Source organism: Schistocerca americana, chromosome 6 (assembly GCF_021461395.2).
Source record: "Schistocerca americana isolate TAMUIC-IGC-003095 chromosome 6, iqSchAmer2.1, whole genome shotgun sequence".
NCBI lineage: Eukaryota > Metazoa > Arthropoda > Insecta > Orthoptera > Acrididae > Schistocerca > Schistocerca americana.
In genome coordinates, this window is record NC_060124.1 from 422,223,858 (window position 1) to 422,250,773 (window position 26,916).

General features: G+C 42.1%; 1 pseudogene; it reads left to right on the forward strand.

The window, feature by feature from the left end:
- LOC124620182 overlaps positions 1 to 26,916 on the forward strand; it is a 219,204-nt pseudogene that overhangs the window by 109,786 nt on the left and 82,502 nt on the right.

Genomic DNA, 26,916 nt, shown 5'->3' on the forward strand with positions numbered 1-26,916 from the left:
CCAGTAAACTTATTGCCCTGTAGTTACTGCATAAGGTTTTGTTTCCTTTTTTAAAAATTCATACAACTCTATCAGTCTTCCAGGCTTTTGGGATTCTCTTGCTTTTCCAACATTCGTTAAAGAGATGCAGCATTCGTAGATGTAACATCATTCCTCCGTATTGTACCAGTTCAATATTAATACTATCTCTTCCTATCACTTTTCTGTTCTTAAGTGATGTTAAGGCAGATTTTATTTCGTCAGACTGCATTTCATCTAAACTCCTTTCATCTATTGTTTCAGTTTAAGTTCCTTGTACTGAATCATCATACCGTAATCCTTTGTAATAACTTTCCCGTTGTTCCGCTTGAACATTTTTTATTAGTATCTTCCCTTCTCAATGTTCTGTTTAAAGGTTTTTAAACCTTATAAGCCATTTGCTGCCTCTCGTAAACATCATTGTCGATATTATAACAAATCTATGCCAGTGTTCTTGGTGTGCCTTTCCTTTCTGCACATTTAGCAATGTAGAATTGCATCTTTTCAACTGTGGGGTTGCTCAAGTATTTTATATATGCATTTTGTTTTTATTTAACAGCTTCTATTACATTCTCATTTCACATAATTAGGCCCTAGCTCTTCCTTAATTTTTCTTTTTACCAAGAGTTTCTTCTGGTACTCTGTTCATGACTTTCTTTAGATTATTCCATTCCTCTTCTGTATTATGTTTAGTTTGCAAATTTGCTAACTCTTTAATTAGTCTCCTTTGGCGATGATGCTTGATGCTGTCCACGTCAAGCAAACATACTTTATAAACCTTTTGATCTCGTTGGTTACTTATTTCTTTTATCATATTGTTCCATTTAGCAAAAGGATCTATTCTGGAGATTAATAGAAAATGGTCTGAACCTATATCTTGTTCTCTATAAATCCTTGTATCCCTTACTTGATCCGCTAGCTTATTTACTAAAATGTAGTGATTCACTGATTTCAGACTTTTTCGTACAACACAGAGTGACCTGTATCAATGCGGTTCTCTGCTGCAGCCGATTATAGAGCTGTAAAAGCGATGTTCCACATATTTTCCATGGACTGTACGAGTCGTGTATCCAGTATATGAAAAGCTACATTCGCGGGGGATCTTGTAAATCCCGATCTTCTGAATCATCTAGCCATCTTTAACCGAACCAAAATCTGCTGATGGACTTCCAGAGGTACACAAGAAAGATGATCCCATGCGTTCAATAGTGACTAACACTGGCTCTCCAAACTATGAGTGTGCCAAACATCTGGCGTCGCTATGAAGATCTTCAGTGGGAAAAAGTTCTCATCACATACGCAGCTATGTGGACTTCATTGGCAAACCTAAATCATTGGAACTGAACAGCCAGATCCGATGGATTTGGATTTGGCGAATGCCTGGAGAACCGTACGTACCATCAAGTGTAGTGACAACAGGGTTGTACATAAGAGGTGTTGTCATGGTGTGGAGGTGTACTTCGTGGTTAAGATGTGGTCCGATTATTGCACTTCAGAAAACACTAAATGCGGAAGGATATGAATACATTTGACAGCATTGTTTGGTGTGTGCGGTAGAGGAAGAGTTCTGTACTAGTACGACGGTGCACCTCAGCATAACGCAGCATCTGTGAGACGACAATTTGTCGACAGTAACAGTCCTCAAATGGAACAGCCTGTCCAGAGTTCCGGCCTGAACCCAATGGAACACCTTTGGAATGAATTAAAATGTTCGCTTCGCTCCAGACCTCAGCGTCCTGCATCAGTACGATCTCCAGTGTCGGCCCTTGAGGAAGAATGGACTGCCGTTCCTCCACAGACAGTCAGACACTTCATTGAAAGTGTCCCCAGCAGAGTTCAGGCCGTAATAAAGACGAAGGTTGGACACATCACGCACTAATGTCTGCTAATAAGTGTCCGGATACTGTTGATCAAATAATGTTCGGTGATACCTTATTCGTTCTTAAGACACAAAAGCAGGCAGCATTTTTGTTAGCTGTACACCGTTAACCTATGTTACGAGGAACTCAGTTTGTCATAGCACGGTGATTGGCAACAGTCTTCTAACGTTGCATTCCTCACTTTATGCAAAAAACCAGACGAGTTGAACATTTCGCTTCCTAAGTTAAAAAACACTGTTGACTTGCGTTGTTGTGACACAAGACGTTATGACACCTAATATACGCTATTCATCTCTTCACCAGCATCATATAATCACAGTCAGACCACACAACTAGCAGGTTCAACACGCGTCAACTCCAATAAACAAGTTTAACATCTGTAAGCTCATTGTTTGTCGCAGACTGAATATATCTACATTCAAATGTGCCTTTTCTGCTTACTAGGTACGTTCATCCTGAATGTGACAGCAGTGGACATCGACGATCCTTATGAGAGAAGCAACGCGAGGGTCAGATATTCCATTGAGAAGAACGCTGTGGATGAGGACACGGACTCGGCCATATTTAAAATTGACATAGACACGGGCGAAGTGTCGACTGCAATCTGTTGCCTGGACCGCGAGCGCACGCCTGGTTACTCCATCCAGGTGGTCGCCACAGACGGAGGGGGACTCCAAGGTAACGGCACTGATAATTCAGTAACTGCTGTGTCTCTTCCGGAAACACCTTTACTCACCAGAAACTATTGGCCATTCATGAATGTCCCCATGACAGCAAATCTAGTCATTATCAGCCTTTAAATATCAAAGTTACCCTTCAATACAATAAGCTGAAAATAAAATATTGCACAACGTTTTGTGAAGTTCAAGTATGTTTCAAAGTTCTGTTAAACATTTATCAGAAAACGAATCACTTTCATAACTGTCCATCCTTGGAAGATGTAACTATCTATCCTTACACAACAGCTCAAAACACCTCAAAAACGAATTGACAGGTCGACCTCATGTTATACAGCTAGCTACCCACTAGTAAACCCATGATTCTTTAAAGATTCAGACTCCCGTGTACAAAAGATCTCCAAACTCCTGATTATTTTACAGATGAGTTAATGTGTTGAAATTTTGTCGCTAAGCATGTAAGCAAATGAATGTTTAAGAAAGATTTGAAACGACATTTAAAGTTTGTTGGACATCACTAAGAGCTCTTATTACTGTGGAAAAACCTCAATTTGCGTTCTGTTTTAAGAAAAAGTTAGTTTTTCATGCATCTCAATGTTTATAGCTTCATATATTCTGAACTATGTGTAGTACAAATAATTTTGCAGGTACATTCAGTGGTAAATGTGGATACTGTCTGCGAATACTGTGTGTTGCGAATAGTGATAGCAGTAAAGTATTAATAAATTAAAACGTCATGCCTGATATGGTAGTCTCAATGCATTAACAGCGAAAATGTAGTAAGCAATAAATGTTTTCCTTTCCTTCATTTTGGGGGGAGGGTTCGGGTTCGGGATGCCAGCGACAAAAACTTTGGTAAAGTTTGAAATTACCTGTAAAGTTTGTTGCAAATGCCTAAGCGTTCTCATTCTCAAATACTGGATGAATCAGCTGCAAAATGTTCCTGTTGAGCGAAAAAAAGACGAATATGCTTCTCTTTAAAAGTCTGTGACAGAAAATTGGGCAACCAGCCGCCTCATCCCTAATTCAGCGTTCCTCACCCAAAATGTTGACATGCAAACATATTTGCGCTCTTTTAACACAGGGTGTTCTAAGTCCTTTCACCCAGTCTCTCTTTGAAGTGGGGCCTTCATAGTCAGACCTCTCTCTCTCTCTCTCTCTCTCTCTCTCTCTCTCTCTCTCTCTCTCTCTCTCTCTCATTGCGATGGTCTATATATGCCTCTCTCCCAGTGTCTCCTTTTCTCCCGTTGGTGCTTTCTCCTGTCTGTCTCTCCCACTATCTTTATCCCCTTTCCACACTCTTCCTTAGTCTCCTTCTCTGCCACTGTCTCTCGGCCTCTTTGCCATCGTCCCATTCTTTTTCTCTTCCATTCCCACTGTCTCTTTCTGTCTGGCTTAGTCTGCTGTCTTTCACTTGAGCCGCCATTGTCTCCTCTCCACACACGTCTTTGGGGGTGGTTTTCTTGGCGTTTTGATCAAATACTGGGAAACTTTAACTTGTGGGTACAAGAGATGGAGGAAAGGAGGCAAATATCCTCGTGTTGTAGTTCGCCGGTCTGGTGGGGAGAGGGAGGGGCGGGAGCGGAGGAGGAGTCCAGACTCCTCAACCCTATGTATGGTCACCACTCATACCACTTTCCCGCTGTCTCTTCTCTCTTTTGCTCTCACTGCTACTCTCTCCATCCATCTCTTTTTCACTTTTACTAACACTGTCTCTGTGACCATGACTATCTCCTCTCTCTTTGGCTCACACTATTACCGTCATCTCTCTTTCTCTCCCATTGGCACTGTCTGCTCTCTCTTTCGCTATTACTGTCTCCCTGCTTCTACCTTTCAGCACAAAAAGCGCAAATATGTTTGCCTGTCAAAAGTTTTGGTGAGGAAGGAGAAGTGACCATTGGCAGCTGGTTCCCCACATTTCTGTTAGAGTCTTTGAAAGAGGAGGATGTTTCCCTTCTTTGTGCTCTGACAGGAGAATTTTTCAGCCTGTTTCCTTCTTTTCCCTGCTACAGCAGGGTGTGCTGTTTGTTGTTGTTGTTGTTGTTGTTGTTGTTGTGGTCTTCAGTCATGAGACTGGTTTGATGCAGCTCTCCATGCTACTCTATCCTGTGCAAGCTTCTTCATCTCCCAGTACCTACTGCAACCTACATCCTTCTGAATCAGCTTAGTGTATTCATCTCTTGGTCTCCCTCTACGATTTTTACCCTCCACGCTGCCATCCAATGGTAAATTTGTGATCCCTTGATGCCTCAGAACATGTCCTACCAACCGGTACCTTCTTCTTGTCAAATTGTGCCACAGACTCCTGTTTTCCCCAATTCTATTCAATACCTCCTCGTTAGTTATGTGATATACCCATCTAATCTTCAGCATTCTTCTGTAGCACCACATTACGAAAGCTTCCGTTCTCTTCTTGTCCAAACTATTTATCGTCCATGTTTCACATCCATACATGGCTACACTCCATACAATTACTTTCAGAAACGACTTCCTGACACTTAAATCTATACTCGATGTTAACAAATTTCTCTTCTTCAGAAACGCTTTCCTTGCCATTGCCAGTCTACATTTTATACCCTCTCTACTTCAACCATCATCAGTTATTTTGCTCCCCAAATAGCAAAACTCCTTTACTACTTTAAGTGTCTCATTTCCTAATCTAATTCCCTCAGCTTCACACGACTTAATTCGCCTACTTTCCATTATTCACGTTTTGCTTTTGTTGATGTTCATCTTATTTCCTCCTTTCAAGGCTCTGTCCATTCCGTTCAACTGCTCTTCCAAGTCCTTTGCTGTCTCTGACAGAATTACAATGTCATTGACGAACCTCAACGTTTTTATGCCTTCTCTATGAATTTTAATACCTACTCCGAATTTTTCTTTTGTTTCCTTTACTGCTTGTTCAATATACAGATTGAATAACATCGGGGAGAGGCTACAATCCTGTGTCACTCCCTTCCCAACCACTGCTTCTCTTTCATGTCCCTCGACTCTTATAACTGCCATCTGGTTTCGGAACAAATTGTAAATAGCCTTTCGCTCCCTGTATTTTACCCCTGCCACATTTAGAATTTGAAAGACAGTATTCCTGTCAGCATTGTCAAAAGCTTTCTCTAAGTCTACAAATGCTAGAAACGTAGGTTTGCCTTTCCTTAATCTATTTTCTAAGATAAGTCGTCGGGTCAGTATTGCCTCACGTGTTCCAACATTTCTACGGAATCCAAACTGATCTTCCCCGAGGTTGGCTTCTACCAGTTTTTCCATCCGTCTGTAACGAATTCGCGTTAGTATTTTGCAGCTGTGACTTATTAAACTGATAGTTCGGTAATTTTCACATCTGTCAACACATGCTTGCTTTGGGATTGGAATTATTATATTCTTCTGGAAGTCTGAGGGTATTTCGACCGTTTCATACTTCTTGCTCACCAGATGGTAGAGTTTTGTCAGGACTGGCTCTCCCAAGGCCGTAAGTAGTTGCAATGGAATGTTGTCTACTCCTGGGGCCTTGTTTTGACTCAGGTCTTTCAGTGCTCTGTCAAACTCTTCGCGCAGTATCATATCTCCCATTTCATCTTCGCCTACATCCTCTTCCATTTCCATAATATTGTCCTCAAGAACATCGCCCCTGTATAGACCCTCTATATACTCATTCCACCTTTCTGCTTTCCCTTCTTTGCTTAGAACTGGGTTTCCATCTGAGCTCTTGATATTCATACAAGTTGCTCTCTTTTCTCCAAAGGTCTCTTTAATTTTCCTGTAGGCAGTATCCGTCTTACCCCTAGTGAGTTAAGCCTCTACATCCTTATATTTGTCCTCTAGCCATCCCTGCTTAGCCATTTTGCACTTTCTGACGATCTCATTTTTGAGACATTTGTATTCCTTTTTGCCTGCTTCATTTACTGCATTTTTATATTTTCTCCTTTCACCAATTAAATTCAATATTTCTTCTGTTACCCGAGGATTTCTACTAGCCCTCGTCTTTTTACCTACTTGATCCTCTGCTGCCTTCACTACTTCATCCCTCATAGCTACCCATTCTTCTTCTTCTACTGTTTTTCTTTCCCCCATTCCTGTCAATTGTTCCCTTATGCTCTCCCTGAAACTCTGTACAACCTCTGGTTCTTTCAGTTTCTCCAGGTCCCATCTCCTTAAATTCCCACCTTTTTGCAGTTGCTTCAGTTTTAATCTACAGTTCATAACCAATAGATTGTGATCAGAGTCCTGCCCCTGGAAATGTCTTACAGTTAAAAACCTGGTTCCTAAATCTCTGTCTTACCATTATGTAATCTATCTGATACCTTCTAGTATCTCCAGGATTCTTCCATGTATACAACCTTCTTTTATGATTCTTGAACCAAGTGTTAGCTACGATTAAGTTATGCTCTATGCAAAATTCTACCAGACGCCTTCCTCTTTCATTTCTTACCCCCAATCCATATTCACCTACTATGTTTCCTTCTCTCTTCTCTCCCTTTTCCTACTCTCGAATTGCAGTCACCCATGACAATTAAATTTTCGTCTTCCTTCACTACCTGAATAATTTCTTTTATCTCATCATACATTTCATCAATTTCTTCATCATCTGCAGAGCTAGTTGGCATATTAACTTCTACTACTGTAGTAGGCGTGGACATAGTTCTATCTTGGCCACAATAATGCGTTCACTATGCTGTTTGTAGTAGCTTACCCGCACTCCTATTTTTTATTCGTTATTAAACTTACTCCTGTATTACCGCTATTTGATTTTCTATTTGTAACCCTGTATTCACCTGACCAAAAGTCTTGTACTTCCTGCCACCGAACTTCACTAATTCCCACTATATCTAACTTTAACCTATCCATTTCCCTTTTTAAAATTTTCTGACCTACCTGCCCGATTAAGGGATCTGACATTCCACCCTCCGATCCGTAGAACGCCAGTTTTCTTTCCCCTGATAACGGCGTCCTCCTGAGTAGTCCCCGCCCGGAGATCCGAATGGGGGACTATTTTACCTCCGGAGTATTTTACCCAAGAGGACGCCATCATCATTTAATCATTCAGTAAAGCTGCATTCCCTCGGGAAAAATTACGGCTGTAGCTTCCTCTTGCTTTCAGCCGTTCACAGTACCAGCACAGCAAGGCCGTTTTGGTGTTACAAGGCCAGATCAGTCAATCATCCAGACTGTTGCCCCTGCAACTACTGAAAAGGCTGCTGCCCCTCTTCAGGAACCACACGTTTGTCTGGCCTCTCTCAACAGATACCCATCCGTTGTGGTTGCAGCTATAGTGAAATATTACTGCTTCAGCCCTTATAATTTCATGAAACTCCGATAGGCGGCGCTCTATGTAGCCTTCAAGATAGCGTCTGTAATGGAGATTCGTTCCAAGCAGAGCGCTGTCGTTGAATTTTTTTTTTTTTTTTTTTTTTTTTTTTGCGGAAAAGCATAGCACCACAGATATTCAAAGGCGTTTGAAGAGTGTCTACGGAGACCCGGCAGTTATCAGACGCTTAATGAGTCGTTGGTTGAGGCACGTGACGTCATCACAACAAGGTCGCGTAAACCTACTCTGTACCAGTCGGCCGCACATAGCAGGAACTCCTGCAATGTTGGAGCGTGCGGACACTCGCAGTCGAGGCGATAGACGGATCGTTAACACCAACCTCGCTGCATAACTGAACATCTCTGTTGGTAGTGCTTACACCTTCGTCCACCAGCTGGGGTGTTCAAAAGTGTGTGCCCTACAGTCCTGGTCTGGCACCTTCTGACTTCCATGTGGCTTACTGTAGGAGGCACTGCGCAGGAGACAGTATTTGGATGATGGGGAGGTTACTGATGCATCAAGACTTGACTCCGACGACGACCATCAGAGTGGTACCATGCGGGTATACAACCCCTCCCAATGAGGTGGCTTAAGGTCGTCGCATTGAACGGAAATTATGTTTAAAAATAGGGTTTTGTATTCAAAATCGTGGGGAATGATATGGTGAACTGGAATCGTAAATAAACCCAACATCCTTTTGGAAACTTGGTGAACACCTCTCGTAGTATAAGGTTAACACAAAATTGTCTCTCATCCAACACAAGCACACCTTACACTATTTTACATAAAAATGCTCATTTTTAGCTAGAACTACGGTATACCACATGATACGGTATTTGATTTGCAAGTACAAAGAATTTCGGGTGAAAAAAATGTTCAAATGTATGTGAAATCTTATGGGACTTAACTGCTAAGGTCATCAGTCCCTAAGCTTACATATTACTTAACCTAAATTATCCTAAGGACAAACACACACACCCATGCCCGAGGGAGGACTCGAACCTCCGCGGGGACCAGCCGCACAGTCCATAACTGCAGCGCCCTAGACCGCTCGGCTAGTCCCGCGCGGCATTGCGTATGACAAAATATTTTTGAGGTGCTTACGCCACCGGGTGGCACCATCTAATAACATTTGTTATGTTTTCGCTACGTCAGTTAAACAACATTTACGACTCAAACCGGATATTACGTGCATATTTTACTTGCGTAAGTACGGTAACTTTGAACCTCTGTATCTCGGTGACGGACAATGATCCCGAAAAAAGCTTCACCATTCCCAAGAATATCATCTTAAAAGTATAAGACAAAAATTTCGACGATCTGCCATGAACAGAAATCATAGATGTGGCCATCCCTACAATTGGTGCTTTTCGAACCCCAAAACGATAGTTTTCCCTTGTTTTCTCAGGAACCGTACCTGAACAAATGACGCTTCATGAGCCGCCTTAAGTCCACCCTAGACAACACCTAATGTAAAAAAACGAACCGATCTGCTCAACCGGCCTGTGTGGCCGTGCGGTTAAAGGCGCTTCAGTCTGGAACCGCGTGACCGCTACGGTCGCAGGTTGGAATCCTGCCTCGGGCATGGATGTCTGTGATGTCCTTAGGTTAGTTAGGTTTAAGTAGTTGTAAGTTCTAGGGGACTGATGACCACAGAAGTTAAGTCCCATAGTGCTCAGAGCCGTTTGATTTCGATCTGCTCAATTTTCCTGGGTTGGAGGAAGTGTATAGTATTTAAATGCTGATCTTGTACTGTAGTAAAGTTACAATATGCCCATTCTTCCAAAATATTCACAAACGGTCGTTAGGCCAAGGATTATTCAGAACACTTACCCCTTCTCTCTGTGATCAACAGTACCCGATATACCACCCGTGCCAAATCGCATTTTCGCGCGCGGCTTTATGGAACATATTGGTACTGTACGCTGTAGTGCACTGACCGATACACACTAAGATGACGTGAGTCATGGGATACCTCCTAATAGCGTGTGGAACCTTCTTTTGCCCGGCATAATGCAGCAGCTTGACATGACAAGTCCATTCCATGTAAACACGGCCCGCGCCGTTATGGGGCCACCACCATCTTGTGCAAAGTCCCGTTAACAACTTGGGCCCATGGCTTCGTGGGGTCTGCGCCACACTCGAACCCTACCATCTTACCAACTGAAATCTGAAATCATCTGACCAGACTAAGGTTTTCCAGTCATCCAGGGTCCAACCGATATGGTTACAAGCCCAGAAGAGGCACTGTATGTGATGTGCTGTTAGCAAAGGTACTCGCGTAGGTCACCTACTCTCACAGCCCATTAACGCCAAATTTTGCCGCTCTCTCCTAACGGATACGTTATCCGTACGTCCCACATTCATTTCTGGGGTTATTTCACGCAGTGTGGTTTGTATTTTAGCACTGACAAATATACGCAAACGCAGCTGCTATCGATCGTTAAGTGAAGGCGACTGGCCACTGCGTTGTCCGAACCGAGAGGTAATGCCTGAAATTTAGTATTCTCGGCACACCCTTGACACCGTGAATCTCGGAATTTTGAATTCCCTAATGATTTACGAAATGCAATGTCCCATGCGTTGCGTCTAGCTCCAACTAATATTTCACGTTCAAAGCATCTTAATTCCCGGCGTATGGTCATAATCACATCGTAAATCTTTTCACACGAATCACTTGAGTATAAATGACAGCTCTGCCAACGCACTGATCTATTCATCTACATCTACATAGATACTCCGCAAACCTAACTAAACTCTTATATCTCCAGAAAGCCTTTAGATAGGCAGCTTGCAGTTTGAATTGCGCACAGTGAACCATGAACCTGGTTAGGCGTTTAGTAATATAGACCTGGGTACTCAATAAGAACGTTGATGGTGGTGATAGTAAACTGAACAAGGGCGTTGCGAAGGAGGAGTAGGGGAGGTCATTTTCCGCCCACTACCACACACACGAACATAAAATCGTGTTCTGCCACGCCACACACAAATGTATCGGCTCGGTATAAGTTTCAAGAGAGTCAGAGCATTTAATGAATAATGACTAGTAGCAAGTGTAACCACAATCATTTGTCGTGTAATCTAAACGCTTAAATGCTTCCAGTAGTACCTGCAATTCCCTTAGTTTTTTCTTTTGTAAATGTCAAAAACTACAAGAAAGTGAACACGGAAAGTTTTCGCAAGGTGACTGATTGTTTCCTGCCTGACGCCAAATCAAGATGTACGAACTGGTTCAAATGGCTCTGAGCACTATGGGACATAACTTCTGAGGTCATCAGTCCCCTAGAACTTAGAACTACTTAAATCTAACTAACCTTAGGACATCACACACATCCACGCCCGAGGCAGGATTCGAACCTGCGACCGTAGCGGTCACGCGGTTGCAGACTGTAGCGCCTAGAACCGCTCGGCCAGATGTACGAATTATCACTTATGAACATAGTAGATAGTTGGCAGCTATTACAAATATAGTGTATTTCGTTGTTTATAAACACTGTTTTCAATAGTTTTGAGATTGTTTTTATAAGAAATTATGACTCTTTTCCACTACCCTTCCGTGAAATTAATATAGCCTCTCCCGCCGTCCCTCACACACAAACACCAGCTTCCAGCTTACATCTTGGGTACTCACTGGTTGCTGAGCACCATCAAATGTCGTGTGAGGGGTAAATAACAAAATAATTATTTCAATAAAAAAACCTTCCAGTGTAAGACGTTTTTAAAAAGTAGAGAGTATAAAATAATTTCTCCTAGCCCCATACAGTTTCCTAACACCACAGAGATATTCCTGAAAACTGGTGCTTGTAAATTTTTAATAGCTGAATTTAAAACGAAGAAAGTGGGGTGCATGTAATAGAAAATAGTAAGGAGGTGTTCATGTATCAATTATGTAATGCATGCCACCCCCAGTACCCCACCCCTCCCCCCGCGTTTTTCGTTTTAAAGTCCACAAGTATTTCCATAGCTATAAAAATTTACAAGCACAAATTTTCAGGATTATCTGTATGAATTTAGGAATGTGTATGGGGCTTTGAGAACTTATTTTATACTTTATAGCCAGTTTTAAAAATGAGTTATACACTCCTGGAAATGGAAAAAAGAACACATTGACACCGGTGTGTCAGACCCACCATAGTTGCTCCGGACACTGCGAGAGGGCTGTACAAGCAATGATCACACGCACGGCACAGCGGACACACCAGGAACCGCGGTGTTGGCCGTCGAATGGCGCTAGCTGCGCAGCATTTGTGCACCGCCGCCGTCAGTGTCAGCCAGTTTGCCATGGCATACGGAGCTCCATCGCAGTCTTTAACACTGGTAGCATGCCGCGACAGCGTGGACGTGAACCGTATGTGCAGTTGACGGACTTTGAGCGAGGGCGTATAGTGGGCATGCGGGAGGCCGGGTGGACGTACCGCCGAATTGCTCAACACGTGGGGCGTGAGGTCTCCACAGTACATCGATGTTGTCGGCAATGGTCGGCGGAAGGTGCACGTGCCCGTCGACCTGGGACCGGACCGCAGCGACGCACGGATGCACGCCAAGACCGTAGGATCCTACGCAGTGCCGTAGGGGACCGCACCGCCACTTCCCAGCAAATTAGGGACACTGTTGCTTCTGGGGTATCGACAAGGACCATTCTCCATGAAGCTGGGCCACGGTCCCGCACACCGTTAGGCCGTCTTCCGCTCACGCCCCAACATCGTGCAGCCCGCCTCCAGTGGTGTCGCGACAGGCGTGAATGGAGGGACGAATGGAGACGTGTCGTCTTCAGCGATGAGAGTCGCTTCTGCCTTGGTGCCAATGATGGTCGTATGCGTGTTTGGTGCCGTGCAGGTGAGCGCCACAATCAGGACTGCATACGACCGAGGCACACAGGGCCAACACCCGGCATCATGGTGTGGGGAGCGATCTCCTACACTGGCCGTACACCACTGGTGATCGTCGAGGGGACACTGAATAGTGCACGGTACATCCAAACCGTCATCGAACCCATCGTTCTACCATTCCTAGACCGGCAAGGGAACTTGCTGTTCCAACAGGACAATGCACGTCCGCATGTATCCCGTGCCACCCAACGTTCTCTAGAAGGTGTAAGTCAACTACCCTGGCCAGCAAGATCTCCGGATCTGTCCCCCATTGAGCATGTTTGGGACTGGATGAAGCGTCGTCCCACGCGGTCTGCACGTCCAGCACGAACGCTGGTCCAACTGAGGTGCCAGGTGGAAATGGCATGGCAAGCCGTTCCACAGGACTACATCCAGCATCTCTACGATCGTCTCCATGGGAGAATAGCAGCCTGCATTGCTGCGAAAGGTGGATATACACTGTACTAGTGCCGAAATTGTGCATGCTCTGTTCCCTGTGTCTATGTGCCTGTGGTTCTGTCAGTGTGATCATGTGATGTATCTGACCCCAGGAATGTGTCAATAAAGTTTCCCCTTCCTGGGACAATGAATTCACGGTGTTCTTATTTCAATTTCCAGGAGTGTATTAAAAAGTTTTTATGTAAATAATTATTTCCTGCTCTTTAGTCTTATATGTGTCACATTTTGCAGTCGATTTCTAACATTTTGATGAGATGACAATAGAGACATGTTGGAAATTTTAGGTTTATTTCAGTTTCTCGTCACCTGACTTTCAATACACTTCTTCTTCGTACGGTAAAAATTAGAGATAACTGAGGTCATACGGGGCCTTATCAGTAACCGGTATTACCACGAAACGTACGAAAGTGGAACAGGAAAAGGGGAAAATAGCAAAAGTACCAAAGTAACCTCCGCCACACACCAGCCACGAAAGCAGATTAATACTGCATTGTCATCGAGTTCCTTGCAGTGTAGAAAGTTTCAAGTCTCTAGTTCATCGGGAAGTTAGTTTAAAATCAGTTGTAAAATTTGTACCGAATGAACAGACAAGAAAGCGACCCAATAAAACCGTGTTAAAAGAAAAAGAGCTAAATTTTCTGCGAATTTCACAGAAATCATGGATGCATGATGCTTTCATTGCTAGTATTGCACCTCAGGTGTTCCATTCTCTTTCTGACTGGATAACTCACTGACCACTAAGCTTATAAACTAACACAAGGTATTGAATTTATACCGGCACACGCATTGAAGTGCTAAATCAGTATTTTACCTGGAGGCGGCGACGTGAGGAAAAGGCTCGCGGTTGACGGTCATACCACGTGCATATTTCCAGTACCCAAACAGCTCACACGTCTCTTCTCAATATTTGCAGTATACCATAGAACTCATGTTGGCTTTTGTGTCTCCCATTTAACTCCCCTCTATCTGATGCATTTAGAAGGGAAATATTTTCGACTTAACCTATGGTAGAAAATTTATGTTAAGTAAGAAGACAAAAAAACATAGATTTAAATTTAATTTTTCTGGCAGGAACTGCTACCATATCAATTTCAGTGAGGGATGTTAACGATACGCCGCCGAAATTCTCGAAGGATGAATGGTTTGTAGAAGTTGATGAAACAGACGGCGATAATCTACCACAAAAACCTATCCTCACAGTGACTGTACGGGACCAAGATGAGCAAAACGTATTTCAGTATGAGGTAAGTCATTACACCATCGTGAAATAACTATGAATACATTCTTTTAAATTTTTAACGAACCAGTAGCTTCAATGATAGTCTTAGAATTTCTGTGTTATTTAAACAATAGCTGAGTATTTCAGATTTAGAAGGTAAAATAATGTCATCTGAATATCTTTTAAGACTTGCGAGTTTCAGTGTTTAGTACTCTCATATGTAAGTTGAAGCAATTTCTTACCGGTTTTTTTATTTTCTGCAGGTAGTAGCAAACAGTGGTTACGGAGCAAATAAATTTGCACTTGTGCGAAACAATGACGGAACTGGTTCGTTGAAAGTGGTTAAGCCACTGGATTATGAAGACGTCCATGGTAACGTTCTGAGATTCAAAATTCAAGTCACTGACATGGTTAGTACGGGAAGTCCTGTATAATTTATATGATTGTCTATTTCCGTAGAATATACTTGAAATTTTAATCTATGTGATGCTTAACAGTCTCAAGTAACGAAAGATAGAAGAAACTGTCACGCTGGTTATAGACCAATATATTTTTCTTTCCTTTTTTTTTAACACTTTGTTGAAATGAAAGCTGCCACTACCTTCTTCATTTAACCTATGCGTGCATAACAAATTATGATTCCAGTATTAACGACCCGAAAATATTGAATTTTGTATGAAATTTGACCCATTAATGAACGACAACGCAGTCTGACTAATGTCAATGAAATATGCGATAGTAAACAAACTTTCACAGCCAATCCAATACGTGAAGGAACCTTTAACACAAATTAAAGGAAAATTAATTGCAACCAAAAGATCTTCAACGGTCTTAATACAGTCTATTAGTTTAAATCCATCTCCCTTTGTAGGAAAACGCATGAGATGCACGTGCAGCTGCTCACTATATGTCCTCATAACTAACGACAAAAGAATGCTTCGCTCAAATGCAAAGTCTTGAAGCATTCGTTGCTCCAACGCTCTGAAAGTCACCAACGTGTTTGTGGCCGAAGAGACTTCAGAAACGAGTGACAAATTATTGATTCCAAAAACAAAAGATATTAATAAATTAAAAATCATAAACTATAGGCTGCCACGAACGCAGCGTTTTGTGGGAGGTTCATTTGGCATTTTGGCTAACGAATATAGAATTTGTCCTCGAACAACTGTTAATGTTAATGTGGATATGAGGGAAAATTTTGTGAAACAACAAGAGCACTAAGATTTTGCTAACGAATGTAAAGCCTTTCTGGGTACACGACCACAGGAAATAATAGCCTTTTGGTTATCTCCCATCCCACTGAACGATTTGTAATATAACGAGATCGGTAAGTTAATGTTATCTAACGGCGTTTAATTGTTGTAATATCATAATTCAATTATCAATTTTTTCATGCATGTTGGCGAACACATTTAAACTTTAATTTTTACGGGCGTTATTTTAAACAGTTACCTATGCCACTAACCATTATTTAATTCTTTTTTTTTTCCCTCCATCCCATCCAAATTTTGTCAGTTTGGTTCTCTCATCCTTCATCTCTTTTTATGTTATTTCATCCCGTGTACAGAAACATGTCATCCAGTGTGATTAATTAACAGTTTGGAAGTTCCATTTCATAGACTGTAAGCCGAGACCTTGATACAGCGGTGCAAATGCACCGCTATATCACAGTGCGACCAGATGGCAGCCAAAACGCAGCATGAAAATCCGACTAACGAGCACACGACAATGAGTTGATCTGTGTGAACGCATCGCTCTGTGACCCACAGTGTGCCTGGCTAGTCCCATTCAGCTAACAGTGGCCTATGTAGTCGCTGGCAATTCCAGCACAAAATAGTGAAAAAATAGCAAAAATAAAAAAAACCTTGATGTAGCCGTAATCTCTTTGTGCTAAGCCCTTCCGTGTTGCAAGCACTCGACTGTGGAATAACTGACCGTATAACATCAGACAAGTTACATTTCTAACTTTCAGAAGTATGCTGATGGTTATCTCGTGAAATGCACGTAGCTCTCTCTTCACTTCTCACTGAACCAATAGAAACCACAGTCTACAGTCTCAATATTGTTACTCAAGTCTTGTAAGCGTTTTTAGCTTCTTACTTTTTTTTCTTTTTCTTTCTTTTTTTCCTCCTCTTCTGTATGTTTTGATTGTACTATAGTTAGTATAATATAAATTGCTTGTACATTTTCCTACAATGTGTTTAATGGTCACGTAGAAAATACGCGACTACACAGTAAACTGTAAATTATACTATGTCCAACATAAAAGCGACGCCATGTCAAATGTCAATAAAACGTGCACTCAATCATACAAAACCACCATTCGTTTTTTCTTTTTTTAAATTGACCATATGTGAGTAGGACTCGCGCTCTGGGGGTTCCATACAAAACATAATTATGTATGTAGGCAGTTCATCCATCCCGGGGATTCGAGAATCTTTTTGCCAGTTATAGACATTGATACTGGCGAGATATCGATTCCGGGAATTTCGAGACTTTCGAGAAAGTTTTAATTTTAAGTTCGAAGTCGGTTAATAAATGACAAAAGAAATATTTTTTATGTGATATAAATTATGTATTCCCATTTTTTACTTTACTTGTAATGTGAAAGCTTACTTTTTCCAAATTTGTAGACCAACAGGAAGTACCCTACATTTTTTGATGATGGAGTTTGCAAGCGTCAACCCAGGTGACGTAACTGTCCGTAGCTTTTGATTCCGTAGACTTAGGGGCTTCACTTTTTTACACCGCCAACGGACCGTAGACTTTCAGTATGTGTCGTAGATTTCAAAGTGATACGTCTACTAGTTCCTGAGAAAAAGGATTTTTAACAGTAGGATAGACAGGCAGATGTACAGACAGGCAGACAGATGGAGTGTTTGTTCCGACTGAGGTACGGAATCCTGAAACTGAAAATACTTCTAAAAATTATAATTTTAAAATTGCAGCGTATATTTACAAAGTCGCCTTCATCTCTGTTCATTTTCTTTTGGTCATGAAATCGCAGTGAAACTCACATCCTGTAGAACTGAACATCGATTGTTTCAGTATTACGGTGCATATTTTCCTTCACTTTATGTTCTGTTTTATTTACCTACATTTTTCCGCCGAACTAGGCGGCCACAAATCTCTACTTGCTGTGAAGGCATGAGACACTTGGCACGTAGCTACATAAATGGTTCAAATGGCTCTGAGCACTATGGGACGTAACTGCTGAGGTCATCGGTACCATAGAAATACTTAAACCTAACTAACCTAAGGACACCACACACATCCATGCCCGAGGCAGGATTCGAACCTGCGACCGTAGCGGTCGCGCGGTTCCAGACTGTAGCGCCTAGAACCGCTCGGCCACTACGGCCGGCCATGAGTGCCCTAGACCTAGAACTACTTAAACCTAACTAACCTAAGGACATCACACACATCCATGCCCGAGGCAGGATTCGAACCTGCGATCGTAGCGGTCGCGCGGTTCCAGACTGTAGCGCCTAGAACCGCTCGGCCACCACGGCCGGCCCACGTAGCTACACCTCGCTGAAGAATGCAGTATTGTGTTTCAGTTTCCTTTAACTGAGAGTGGAAGTTACCGAAAATTTGAAGATAAACGTCTGTATTGACAGTGGCTTGAAAGAACATCAGGCAAATAATTTGGCTATCAGAAACCGTGCATACACTTTTTTTTGACTGTAGAGGAATTTGAATCACAAGGTGAAGCTTTTTGGTGACCAGTAGCGACTATAGTTGGAGTCACGGAAGATGACGGTCGAGTTCATCCTTGCTCTACGCACCTACATCACGCATTCACCGACAGCCCATGAGCGTTCAGTAGTGACCTGAGAGCTCTGCTGCAATTTTAGTAGGCAATGAGAGCATTAAACCTAATCGTGAGGAGTTATTTGGTCAAATATTATTCCAGTTGTTGTGAGTTGTCATAGCTGACATGGTGATGAGCGACAAATTCCATAACAGCAAGCGAGTGCCACAATTTGCAGGATGCACGCTTTCTTCAAGCAAAAAACGTTCGTACGCTCGTACTGCAATTGTCGCTTGGAACCGGCAGCAGTTCAATTTCTGTCAATGTTTTGACCTGTTCAAATAGCCATCGTTCTTGAATCTGACTGTAATCTTGCCATTCACATAGCCAGAAAGGTGAAACCAAGGTGCATCATTTGTGAAATACTACGGCGGTCAAGTTCCCCATTCACAATCTTTTTGAACAACCACTCGCAATACTAAACTTTCTTTTATTTCTCAGCTGAAGGTAATGTCTTAACAGATGAATCGTCGTAAGACTTCAAGTGTAAGGATATAAATACGGAATGCCAAGAAAGAAGGAAAAAAAGACAGGACACAAGCAGTAATTATCTGAATACGGTGAAGTTAGGAAGAGGTGATGTACATGTACAAACAAACAAATGATAACAGTATCAGAAAAACTGGATGATTTATTCAAGAAAAAGAGCTTCACAAATTCAACTATTCAGTAACGCGTTGATTCACCTCTGGTCTTTATGCAAACAGTTATTCGGCTTGGCGCTGAATGATGTCTTTCTGAGTGACATCATGCCAAATCCTGTCCATTTGGCGCGTTATGTGGTCAAAAACCCGACCTGGTTGGAGGGCCCTACCCATAATGCTGCAAAGGGTCTCCACTGGCGAGAGGTTCGGCGACTTTCCTGTCCAAGGAGGGATTTGGCAAGCACGAGGACTAGCAGTAGAAATCTCTTGTGTGCGGACGGACATTATCCCTGTGGGGCTTCTGCAAACACGTCCGCAGCCTGGAATCTCATTGAGTGTAGTAGAATTGTCTTCAGTGATGAGTTCAGGTTCAAATTTCTGCCCGTTGATCAGTGAAGACGTGTGTGAAGACGTCCCGGACAGCTGTGGTGTACTATCTTGCCTGTCGCCCGCTATCACCCCGACAACCAGGAGTTTAGGATGCCATTTCATGTCATAGCAGGAACGCTTTGGTTGTCATCCGCGTCACGGTTACATTTTATATGCCCCGTTTTGTTATTTTGTTGCCCTACATAGCAAGCTATCCTGGGCCTACTTTCAGAAAAACAATTTCCGTACGCACACGGCGAAAGTTTATACGGTTTGTCTTCGTGCTTAGCAGACCGTACTTTGGCTACCAAGGTCGCTGCAGCTCTCCCAACTGAGAACATTTGGAGCTTTATGGGCAGGGCCCTCCAACCAGTTTGGGTTTTTTACGATCTAACTCGCCCATTGGACAGAATGTCACTCAGGAGAGCATCCAACAACTATTGTCAGTCAGTGCCAAGACGAATGCTTGCATAAGAGCCAGACAGGGTCCAGTGCGTTACTGACTTGTTCAATTTGTGAAGCTCTTTCTCTTACATAAATCTTCGATCATTTCTGAACTTCTGTCGTTTGTGTTGTCTGTACATGTGCATCACATTTATCGATTTCCGCCTAATTCGGCGTAGGCAACCCGAATTTCTTAGCACTAACAGTAATTTTTTGCATGTTATCGAACTGAAGGTTTACGGTTACACTTAAAATTAGAGACATCGCCAACGAACCACAATTTTCTAATCAGCTTTTGAACTCTTCAGTTTCGAGGAAAACAGGATTTCGGAAATTATTGAGGGCCGACTGAGGATGTGGCGAGAGATGCCACCGCCAATACTGCCGGTACAGAGGAAGTGCAAAGAAAGACAAAAAAAGAAAAACCAGTAGAAAATGCGATTTAAGAAGTAACCAGCGGAGTTACATGAGTTCTTCACCCCCTCGAGTTCCCATCTTCTGCCTATAGGAAGAAATCTTACCCTTGGTCCGCGACTTTAAACACACTCAGTTCTCATAATGTCATACCTACAGTGTCATTCCGCCCAAGTAGCATCATAAAGAAACGACTACTGCCAAACAGACGTCTATTTCAAATATGGTTTATCTGACAACAGTGTGGTCGGTACCTCAGCTGCCTCCTGATCCAATTCTGATTATACGGTTCTCTCATGACTAATGATGGTAATCAGTCATTTTTTTATTTTGTTTATTTTTCAGTAGCCAATAACTACTCGTAAATAACAAGATGGTTTGGAGTAAAGAAAGTGGATTTTGAAGTGATACAGGAAATGAGAAAACATTAATGAAGTGCAGAGAAGATTTCGGACAAAGTTTGATACTGCGCCACCATTATGTGTCACAATAATTACGCGACAGATTCGAGAGGGAAGGAAATGTGCGTGATTTGAAGAAGGAACCGCGTAGCAGGGAGATATCAATAGCGGACGAATGAGGGATGAAAGGTGGGTGCACGTAGTGATACAAGCTTTTACAGGATTCTCAAAGAAGTCCATACGGCAAGCTGCGCGTGATCAGGTGTAAGCAAATCAAGTATTCGCCGCATTTTAGAGAAAACAAAGTGGAAACCCTACATTCCCAGGTTGCTTTACACTATGAACGAGGACGATCCGTAGAGGCGCCTCGAAATTCGTGAGTGTAATTGCGATAGTGAACAGTTTGCTCTTATGAGGCTGAATTGAATGGAACCTTCAGTTCCCATAAGTGTGTCTATTGGCCAAGAGATAATCCCCGTGTTACGGAAGAACTAGCTGATAACCTTCCTGGATTATCAGTGGGACGTGTTATGTCTGTCAGAGGACTTGGAGGACCATCAGATTTTGAAGGACCAGTGACTAGCATAAAATACCTTGCCATACTGCAGGAACAAACTGCACCCTCTGTTCACCACCTGTACCGACATGAAGATTTCTTGTTCCAAAAAGACAGTGCACCGTCACGTTTCCATCGTGACGTGGAACAATTCCTGGATGAATCACTTACTGAGAGGTGGATGAGATTACGAGGAAGAGGTGAATTTGCATCCAAATCACCTGACATAATGTCGTTGCATTTCTTTCTGTGCAGAACTCTGAAGAAAATCGTTTACACCACAAAGTCACTTATGCTGGGTGACATGAGACAGGAGATTGTGACAACCTGTGAATCCCTTCCAATGACAACCGTGAGACATAGGTATCGATCTGCGGGAAAAAATAAATAAATAAAAATAAAAAAGCTCTTTCGTCGGATAGATCAGTTACGAAAGGAAAAGGTCTCAGGTTCCTGTCCCAGACCAGCACACAGCTTTAATCTGCCAGGAAGTTTTAAGTGAGCGAGAAGTCAAAATTCATTCTGCAGATCTCTTTATTACGCGTCATACTAAAACCAGTGTACAGTGGGAACCATAAAAAATGAGGGATAGAAATCGTTTTACTTTTTTTTTTTTAGATAGCTTCAACAGCTTGTAATTTATTACAATGATATGTGTAACATGTTGTGCGTAATGTTTCACAAGTTTTGCTCACTTAAGTAAGATTTTTCAAAAATGCTTAATTTTGTCAACTGTACTTACAAAATTAGCTAAATCAGCCTAGAAAAATTGCAGAACCGCAGTTCTGTGAGAATTCACGAGCATACTTAAACGAAGCGCTACGGATGTGAGCTTCAGCTATACACGCGCTATCATTCACAGAATACGACATATTTTACTTGGAAAAACTTTTAGTACGACGGAAAGACACAGCACACAGACGCAGCAAACAAATACTTAATCTGCGACAGTGAACCATACAGGTGACGTGTTCGGAAAATCAGACAGGGGTAATGATGGGGAAGAGAGAACAATAAAATAACGTCGTGTTGCTTCCGAATCGAGCCCGCTTTTATCTTGGGCATACTGTATCTGGTGCGATTAAAGATAGGACATGAAGATCCTAATCTGGTCAAGTTAAACAAGAGAATAAACACAAATAAAGTATCGTAAGGAAGAGTGGTGGTTCCTCAGCAACTTTGTAGAGCTTGTAAGATGCTTTCAGTTTAATAATATATGTTCACGGTCCAGTCACATTAATATGTCAGCCGTCTATGTTGGACGCCAATGTGCAATAACCAATTTATCTGACGACCAAAATGGCCAAGGATGGCAGCATTTCCAAAACAGAGCGTTATGGTCTGAGGAATGTTTTCGTTGCAGTCCCTGAGTGACCTCGTCATTCTAGATTCAAAATGGTTCAAATGGCTCTGAGCACTATGGGACTTAACATCTATGGTCATCAGTCCCCTAGAACTTAGAACTACTTAAACCTAACTAACCTAAGGACATCACAGAACACAGAGTCATCAGGAGGCAGAGAAAATCCCTGACCCCGCCGGGAATCGAACCCGGGAACCCGGGCGTGGGCGTCATTCTAGACGGCACAGTGGATCAACACAAGTATATATCTAACCTTAGGGACCATAACTACCCCAGCATGGCATCTACCAGCAGGACAATGTGTCACATAGCCTGCAGTGTATGTGCATGGTTCGAAGAGCACCAGGATGAGTTTACCATATTTCTCTGGTCACCAGAGTCCCCAAATTTAAACCCAATTGAGAACTTGTGGGACCACCTTGATCGGGCTGTACACGCCATGGATACTCAGCCGAGAAGTCTAGCGCAGCTGCCCACGCCACTATAGCTGGCATGGCTCCACATCCCTTTCAGTACCTTCCAGAATCTCACTGACTCTCTTCCTGCACTTCTCGCAGCGGTCCGTGGTGCAAAAAAAGGTTATTCTGTATTCTGGCAGCTTGTCACGTTAATGTAACTGGACAGAGTATTTACTGTGTACTAAGTGGCAAAGTACTACTGCGTATTCAATTTCTTCTTATTTTTGTATTTTGCAGAATGAGAATGATACGACGGAACAGCATCACACGACCTATTCGTGGGTTTCTGTCAAGCTCAGGGATATCAACGACAACGCCCCAGTATTTGACCATTCCAGCACTGAGGTTACCGTGCCAGAGGACACGGCAGTTGGAAAAGTAATTGCGGCATTTGAAGCAAAAGACGCAGACCAGGATGGAAAGAGCGGCGTAACTTACTCCATAGATCACACCTCCAACAGTGGAAGGCACTTCCAAGTAAATCGTTTCGGACAGGTGCTTGTCCATAGAGAACTGGACAGGGAAGAGACTGCTAGGCACACGGTGAGTAACAAATCAGGTTCTAGCGACAAATCGAACAGCTCTCTTGGGTAAATGGGTTAGAGATAATTGCTGTGTTGGTGAGAGATCGCTTTCTTCTTCTGCACTTTACGAATTAGGCATTCTTGTCCGTTGACAGCTTCACAGTTGACTCTAGCGGATCGTGAGTCGTCCTCGATCCCTTCTTCCCACCGGCATCTAATCCAACGCCACCTTGGAAGTGTGGTAGTTCCCATTCCTTGTAAGTGGTTGGTCCAGTTCTGTCTATTGCTTAACACTACCTGTGTACCTAGCGTTGCCCGAGTATGTATCTATTCCAGTTTTCTATTAGTCCCTCTCCTCCTTACCTCTCCATCAATCCATCGCCTCTTGCCTATTCCTCTCTCTGCCTCCTCCACTCCCACTCTCCGTCCACCTACTCCCCCCTCGCTATCTGTCCATCTCCTCCTGCCCCTCTCTTTGCTCACCTCCAGCTCCCCCTCTCGCTGTGCATCTCCTCTCCTGAACTATAGGTCATATAATGATATTATTTTGCTGGTGCATTCATTGGTATGTATGAATATTGTCTGCAAAATGTGTCGCGAATGCAGTTAATAGTAAAGAAGTAATAACTCCTGTTTCACAAGACTTATTTACTACATGAATTTTTCTTTCATCATTTTGGGGGGTTCATACAGGTTTGAAATTATCCGTAAAGTTTGTTACAAGTCATTAAGTGCTCTCGTTCTCAAATATGGTATGAATAAAGTATGGATATTCGGGCGTCGTGAGCTACACTGCTTTTTCACTACTACTTCCTCCCCTGTAATGGGTAGGTTGTTCTTTCCCCACAGCGATTCTTTCCAGACAGTAAGTGATACATGTACCAAGTTTAGCTGAAATCGGTCCAGTGGTTTAGCAAGACATGTTGAACGTACATACATAAATAAATACGTATATAATTTTATAACACTTATGACTTTTACTGTGTATTGATTCTACATTTAATTCTTTCCTAATACTTCATTTCGTATTTTCTCCGTCCTTTTTACATCTTTTAACAATCCTTGGGAATCTCATTTCTGTCGATTGTATTTTACTGTCTTGCGTTAGAGTCGGCAACCAGGCTTTGATGCCATAACGCAACGTCAGTAAAACCATTACTTTATAAAATTTCAATTTCGTTTCTTTCATAACGTTATTTTCAAAAGTTCTTTGAATGCTCCCCCATACAGGCTGAAATTTTCTTTTTGCGCAGTGGCCTTGTCATTGTAAAAATTCATGCCCCATCCAAGATATTTAAAATTCAATACTTGTTTTAATATGTTGTTTTCTAGCACAATCTTTGATCTGACTGGATCTAAAAATAATACTTTTCGTTTTTTTACTGAAATTTTAGAACTGTAAGATTTACACAGATTATTTAAAAGATGTATTGCTGTAGGTGTGTCTCCTTCACTTGACTCATTATTTGATTGTCTGCAGATATGGGGTTAGTGCATAAGTTCATAGCGTTTTCCCATAAGTTTAATAAACACAACAGATACACGTAACAGAGACTTTAGTCGTCAATAATATATTCTCCTGCACTATTTACAATAGTATCCCGACGCTGGAGTAACTTTCCGATCCCATGATTGTAGAAATCACGTGCTTTTGAGGCGAAAAACTCGTCGAGCCATTTTCGGAGCACATTTTCATCCGGAAAGGAAGTTGCTTGAAGCTTTTCGATACAGAGAGAAAAATGTAAAAATCTGGGGGCACAGGATCAGGTAAAAATAAGTGGGTGCGGGGTGACTAGCAAACGCAACAGAACGCAGGCGGGCGTTATCATGGAGTGCACCACTACACCCACATTTCCTAGTCGTTGTTCTTGGATTACATCTGCAAGACGTCTCAGTTGCTGACAATTAATGTCGACAGAGATGGTTAAACCTCGGGGAAGCAATTCGCAGTACATCAAACTGCAACTGTTCCACCAGATTCAAAACTTTATATTTTGTGGATGAGCGCATGTTCTTGTACAGGCAATTGATGCTTTGTTGTGGTCAACCATTTCCTTCTTTTTCTTAAATTAGCATAAAGACAGCATTTAGAATGATGCAGGAGAGGAGTGATCGGTGTTGATCACGAGCCAGTTAATGACGAGCTAGCAGAAATGCACATATGGCCAGCTGCTGATTTTTGTGATTTTGGCTTACAGCATGCGGTACCGATACACGAATTTTTAAACCGTCCCTCTTGCATGCAAATGTCACACAATGATGACATGATCATACTTCATCCCATTTTCCAGTTCTCTAGTACACTGACGTGAATCATTGTGGATTAATGCATTTAAACCGTTTTCACCAAGCCCCGAAGGTTTCCGTGCACATGTAGAGTCGCTAATGTCAAAATATCCTCCTTAAAACAAGAAAACTACTTTCCTGCCGTGCTCTTTCCAGTGCCTTTATCCCCACACACTGCCCGAATGTTTCTGACAGCCTCCGCTGCTATCATCCCTCTATTTAATTCAAACAGAAGACTGTCGGAGATGTTCCGATTTCTCTACTTGGCACTCCATTTTCTAGTGTCCACTGCTCCACTCGGTATCTCCAAGTGACACAGTGACACTATGTAAACTCGGATAGCAACAGTGAACTACAAATAAAAAAATTACAGTCGATAAATAAACCCGTAGCAACCGGAATACCAACATGCAAAAAAAAAAAAAAAAGAAAGAAAGAAAAAACGCTACGAACTTATTCACTAACCTAATAGAAGACTGTTTGAATTGACATATTTGATAATTTAATTCCTGGATCTAACAGCAATTTCCATTTCTTTAAAATGTCGCCAATAAGTATATTTAAAAGAAGTGGAGGAAAAGCTTTTCTTAGGCCTGTATTTTCTAAAATCTGTTAACTTTTAATTGCTGTGTCCATAATAAAAGTAATATTTCTAAACTGACATTTTATTAGGTGCACTGGATAGCCCGCATTTTCTTATATTTTCCATAAATTTGTTCAGTTTATCTTGTCAAACACTTTAACAGAATCCATAAAAGCGAGATGTGTTCCCAAATTCTTTTCTCTCCTTTGTTCTATTATTTGTTTAATGGTGAAAGCATTCATGTATTCTCCGTACGTAATGCTAAATGTAGAGTAGGACACCGGTCTTTTATGTTTTTACAAACGAACTCTAGATAGCGCTGCTGAGAAATGACCTTTTTTATTGTTTTAAAATATTTCATTTGTTATTGTTAACTCAGAAATTCGTCAAGGTTCTCAAAAAAAAAAAAAAAAAATACAAGAGGAGTTTGCAGCAGTCGCGAATCTAGGGTTCAGTTCTAGCGACGGGGAGGGGGAGGAATCCAGTTTGTAACTGCTCTGCCACCCCCTTTTCCTTTTCCAAATGTAACTTCCCTTCTTCCTTAATTTTAACAAGACACAGCTGCCTATTCATAAAAAATATTACTATTATTATTATTATTATTTTGGAAATTTGTGGTAAGGTCTTAAGGGAACAA